Genomic DNA, 6,000 nt, shown 5'->3' with positions numbered 1-6,000 from the left:
TCCCCCTGTTTATTGCTGAGCTGTATCCCAAAGCATCAATATACCACAGTATTTATTGATTCTCCTGTTGATGAACACCTGGGCTGTGTCCATTTTTGTCTTTTCTGAATAAAGCTCCCATAATTTTCCAATATGTTTTATTTGACATTTATGAATTTTGACATGAATAAGGTTGTACATTTTCATTATCTTTGTTCAATAGTTGTAATTCCTCTTTAATGAGTTATATATTTAATCATGGCCTTTGTTTAATAATTTCTCAGAATTTCACACATTTTCTTACACAGTTTTTAAAGTTTTTTAAAATAGTAAATGTATTACCTCTGTAACTATCTTACTTATATGTTGGTATTTGGCTATTTTCATAACTTTTACTTAGTCAGTGATGGCCAATCCTCAAACGTTAGTTATAAAATAGAGATTCTGTCTTATAAAACGTTCTAAAATAGTCTGAGAGGATTAACTCTGTATATTTTGAACAAATTTTTGTCTCTTTGGAAATTTAATGCCACTATCATAGGAATACACACACATACACACATACACACAACTCTACAGAGACAAAATGAGTGGTTAAACTATGATTTTAAAAGTCCTGTGTAAGTTCTAGCCAATCACCACTTTCATAGCTGAGAGTTTATTACCAAGTTCTGAAACTGAGTAATAGATCAAGTAGTCAAAATGAATTTTTCAAAGTTTCCATTTTCCTTGGGATTATAGTTACTGAAAAATTGTATTTCAGAGCTTAGTTTAAAATACCACTTTTTGGGGGGGAGGGTATAGCTCAGTGGTGGAGTACATGCTTAGCATACACAGGGTCCTCGGTTCAATCCAGTACCTCCATCAAAAATAAATAAGTAGGGGGAGGGTATAGCTCAAGTGGCAGAGCACATGCTTAGCATGCAGGAGGTCCTAGGTTCTATTCCCAGTACCTCCATTAAAAATAATAATAACTAAATAAACAAACCTAATTACCTCCTCCTTCAAAAAAAAAAAAGCAGAGTTCAGCAAATGTTTAAAAATAAATAAATAAATAAATTTAAATAAATAAATAAACCTAATTACCTCACCCCCCCCCCATGAAATAAAATAAAATACCACTTCTCAATCAATCCATGTGTGAGCAAGACTATTTTTTTTTTTTTTGAGCAAGACTATTTTTTAAGCCTGCTTCTTCTTCTATCTTGGCAGGATTTCAAGATCTCTAACTGGGGTCTTCCAAACTGTACAGAGATTATAATTTTCAAAGGACAGAACCAAAAGCCTTCTATCAAATGGCCTATTGTGAGAGGTAGCAGTAAGAAAATGAAATATTTGCTAGCCTGCTGTATATTAGAATATTATCAAAGACAACCTCCTTATAGCTCACACTTCATACCTCACCTTTAGGGGGCCTGCGAGGATGAGTCTAGTAATACATCACCAAGCAAAATTCTCCTTTGGGTACCCTGCTACCTGAATTTGTCAGCTGTCCATGCACAAGTGCCGTAGTTCTCTTTGATAACCATCCTGTGGTTATTTTCCCATTTCCAGAATCCATAATTGGAATAGACGTACTTAGCAGTTGGCGGAATCCCCACATTGGTTCCTGAATGTGAAGTAAGGGCTATTGCAATAGGAAAGGCCAAATGAAAGCCATCAGAACTGCCTCAACCTAGCAAAAGTGTATCAAAAGGAATACCACATCCAGGAAGTCTTTCAGATTAGTGCTACCACTGAAGAAAGATGTTAGAGTAGTGACTCCCCCACATTCCTATTCAACTTTCCTGTTTACACTTTGCAGAAGACAGATGGAGCCTGAAAATGACACTGGATTATGGTAAGCTTAACCAAGTATTGGCTGCAATTGCTAATGCTGTGCAGTCCTCTCCTTCCCTCAGACAGCAGTGTTCTGGTTCTTAGGTGTTTGGACTCAGACTTACACTTGTTTCTCAGGACTTCACTGCTTCTCAGGCCTTCAGACTCAGACTAGATTATATCACAAATTTATGTGGTTCTCCAGTTTGCAGATGATAGATCATAGGTCTTAGCCTCCATAATCTTGTGACCCAGTTCCTATAATAAATCTCCTCTTATCTATATATATATCTATATATCTCTATTACTATTTCTGTCTTCATGTATATATCCTCTTGGTTCTGTTTCTCTGGAGAACACTGATTCATAAATTTAATAAACCTATATTTGGAAATCTAAGCCAAAGAAATTATCTCAAACATAGAGAATCCTGTATGAAGGAAGATGTTTGTTATAACACTATTTATATAGCTTTACCACAAGTAAGCACAGGGAAATTTTAAGTTTCACTATGATCCTAATTGTAAGATTGTGTTCTAAAGATAACAACACACAAATCTCATGTCCTCAAACTAAAACTTGACACAAAAAAATGAGATACTTATGTTTTATGAACTATTAAATTTAGGAATGATATTCTCAAGTTGTCTGAATCTCAAAAGTAACACTTATGCAACTCCACTATAGGCTTTTCACTAAAATACACTAGTCAACAGACTTCTCTTTTCTCTACCACTACTTGCTAAGACATTTGGTTCTCTAGGGCAATGGATGTGTTCAAAAGAAAATATAGTCAGGTCTTTCAGCAGCACTGATTGCAATGAAAGACACAATGACTGTACGTAAATTACTAGAAGATACTAATGTGTGGGAAACTTTCAGCTTTGCAGCAGAAAACTATGTATTTACTCATTATTTCACAGTAAATCCTAAATCTCCTAAATAATTAAAGTAAAAGAGACAGACATTTTGCAGAGCCCAGATTTCTGGTTCCACTGGTACTGCTTTGTGCTCAGTAATTCTGTGAGGAATGACTGAAGGAACACATGGCAAGTCCAGAGCCCATATTTCTGGTTCTTCTGGTGCTGTGTTATGTGAACTTGAGGAGAGAATTTCACCTCCACTGAGTCTCAGATGCATAACATTTGGAAGGGGGTCTTCAACAAGATGGTCACTAAGTGTTCATCCACTTTAGACATCTAATCTCTTTAAATACAAGGAAAGGAACAAAGATGTCAACATTAGAAGATGTCCATTAGGGTGCTGGAGGAGAGGCAGTGGCAGGGCGTGGTTGGCTGAGCATCCCCAGGAAAACGCAGGCATGACTCCTGGGAGAAATGTGATCTCTCTACAGCCATCTAGCCTTTGGAAAAATTGTGAAGAGAAAAAAGTTTCTCATTGAAATCCTTCTTCTTTCTGCACCTCTTACTTAAATCCTCATACCTACCACCATCAACATGACCATGCCAACAACTCCAACAAATTAGTGTCATCATGCCTCCCATTCTGTCCTGCCTCTAAGAAAATGTTGGAATAAATACATTCACATATAAGTGCAGTTTTAGGGAATTTCTAACACTTTACTCTTGCCCTCAGGTTTTGCAGTTTCCAACTTAGCCTGTTTTAGAGAATGTTTCATATAAATTAAACGGTAAAGATTAAATTTCAGGCAAGGTAGGGACATTTTTAGTCATCAAAGGGTGATTTCATAAAGCTCCTCAAATCCCAAACAGAGGTGACACACTCTACCAGCTTCACCCCAGTGCGCAGCTCCTAGGTGCATCAGGAAAATCTAAGTGCACAGACCCTGTTCCTGTTTACCACTTTGTCATCAAATTCATCATTTCAGTACGCCACATACCAGAGTCAGGACTCTGGTGAGGCATGTGAGGCATTCAACTTGGGAGCAAAATAAATGGGCACCAGCAATCAAGATATTTTAATGTAACACTTTAAAATCAAAATTAATGCAAAAATCTGTGATGAGCAAAATATCAAATTTTTAATGAGCCAATATCAGTATTGTTGATTTTTTTTTTCTTTTGCCTTAGGCTCCAATATGGTTGTCAAGGCACTTTTTTTTTTTTTTTTTTTTTTTTTTGGTGAAGAGTGGTAATTAGGTTTATCTATTTTTAGAGGAGGTACTGGGGATTGCACCCAGGGCTCAGGCTAGGGATACAGCCATTCAAGAACTGGCAGGGAGCCCTCACAATGAGTCCTGAGGGGAAGCTCCCAAAGCCCAAGAAAGAGGCTCTCCCTGGAGCACAGCAACACAGTCCTCTGTTGAAACCATTATCAGTCTACACACAGAGAGGTCAGAGCCATGTATAGGGTTTTCACATTCCTCCAGGCACCCATTTCACCCAGCATTCTAAAGACCAGATCGCTGCCATGAAACAGAGAAATCCTTCATTTCCTGTTCTACCAAACATCTTTGTCCTGATAAAAGTCCACAAACATAATATAAGTTGTTTTCTATCACTCTAAGAGCAAATGCTGGGAGGGGAAACAAAGAGAGCTATTTCTCTTTGCTGAGCGCTGAAAGAACACGCTTAATGATGAAAACGATGACAGGGAAGGATCTGTGTTCTGAGAGACTTTTAGTGAGTCGTGACAACCTCCCACACACAGTGTCCCCAAGGGGCAGTAGGGGTGGGGAGGAAGCATCTCATCAGTGTTGTTAGTGAGTCAGGCTGCTGTCAGGGCTCCAGCTCTCCTCTGCTAACGTAGGCAGGGGGAGAATGTCAAAGGAGAAATGCTCCTTACTTTTAAGTGAAAGAGAGCATATTTTCGGAGTGGAAAATAATCTTTTTTGAAAAAGATGACGGAAAGGGGCCACTCTTAAACTGAGTACCATACTGCGTAACAGTTATAGCCAGTCTAGACAACGCAAGCCTGATGAAGTTGGGAAAGGCAGGCAGGGCTGACCTCAGACATCCGGTAGGTGATACTCCCACATTCCTGGAGCCTCAGCATCACTGTGGCCCACCTGCAATGCCAATATCCATTCTAGGCCAGCTCCATTGACTTTTGATTAAACATTGAGGATTAAGTTTAGCAATGATCAACTCTCATTATTTTTCCATTTTAATAGAAGATTCTTGAGTAATAAGAATTTTAAGTAATTCCTAAAGGTAATATATCAGGCATTTGTAATAGGCAATAGGTAGATATTCCATGGCTGGAGAGCCTGTGAAACATAATTTCAGACACTAGAGATGTCCATAGACCAGAGAGTGAGCTCAAAATATTTAAAGTTCTAAGGTTAACTAACTTCCTGGCTTCAGCTCTAGTGTATTTGCATCAGAGGTATAGAAAGTGAGAGACTGGAAACACTCCCAGAGGACGAGGTTTGCTTAGTACATGGCAGCCTCTGCTCTTGGTATTCTCTCTTTGGAATGTTTCCCCCCACATTCCCCTCTGGATCCTCCCTCACCCCTTACCCCTAAAATGTCCACATCCTAATTCCCAGAACCAGAATATGTTAGGTTTCATGGCAAGGGGAAATAAAATGGAATTAAGGTTGCTAAACATCTGACTTTGAGATAGGGAGAGTATCCTGGATTATCCAGGTGGGCCCAATGTAACCACAAATTGAAGTGTCCTTCTAAAGTAGAGGCAGGCAGAAGATAGGCAAAGAAGGGGACAGAAGAGAGTCAGTGAGATCCAATGTGAGATTTTGCTGCCTTTGAAGATGAAGGAAAGAGGACGTGAGTCAAGGGATGTAGGTATCCCCTAAAATTTGAAAAAGGCAAGGAAGTTGATTCTTCCCTAAAACCTCTAGAATGAATGCAGCCGTACTGACACCTAGGTTTAGCTCAGCAAGACCCACTTTTGACTTACGAGCTCAAAAACTGTAAAGATAATAAATTTGTAGTTTTTAGGTACTGTTTGTGGTAATTTATTATAGCAGCTGTAGGAAACTAATACATCTTCTTATCATTTGATCTAAGCTCAAATGTCATTTATTTCTTGTTGATGGAGATACTGGGGATTGAACCCAATACCTCTTGCACTAAGCATGCACTCTACCACTGAGCTATACCCCTCCAGCTCCCTCAAATGGCATCTTCTTGAAGAGACTTCTCTTGATATCTCTCACCTGCTAGAGCACTTCCCCATGCCCAGGCATTCTCACTTTTATTTTCACCTGCTTATGATTATCTAAAATTATTTACGTGTTTATTCCTCTTCTCTCTCACA

This window comes from Vicugna pacos, chromosome 10, assembly GCF_048564905.1.
Source record: "Vicugna pacos chromosome 10, VicPac4, whole genome shotgun sequence".
NCBI lineage: Eukaryota > Metazoa > Chordata > Mammalia > Artiodactyla > Camelidae > Vicugna > Vicugna pacos.
Note: the sequence above shows the minus strand (reverse complement) of the source record.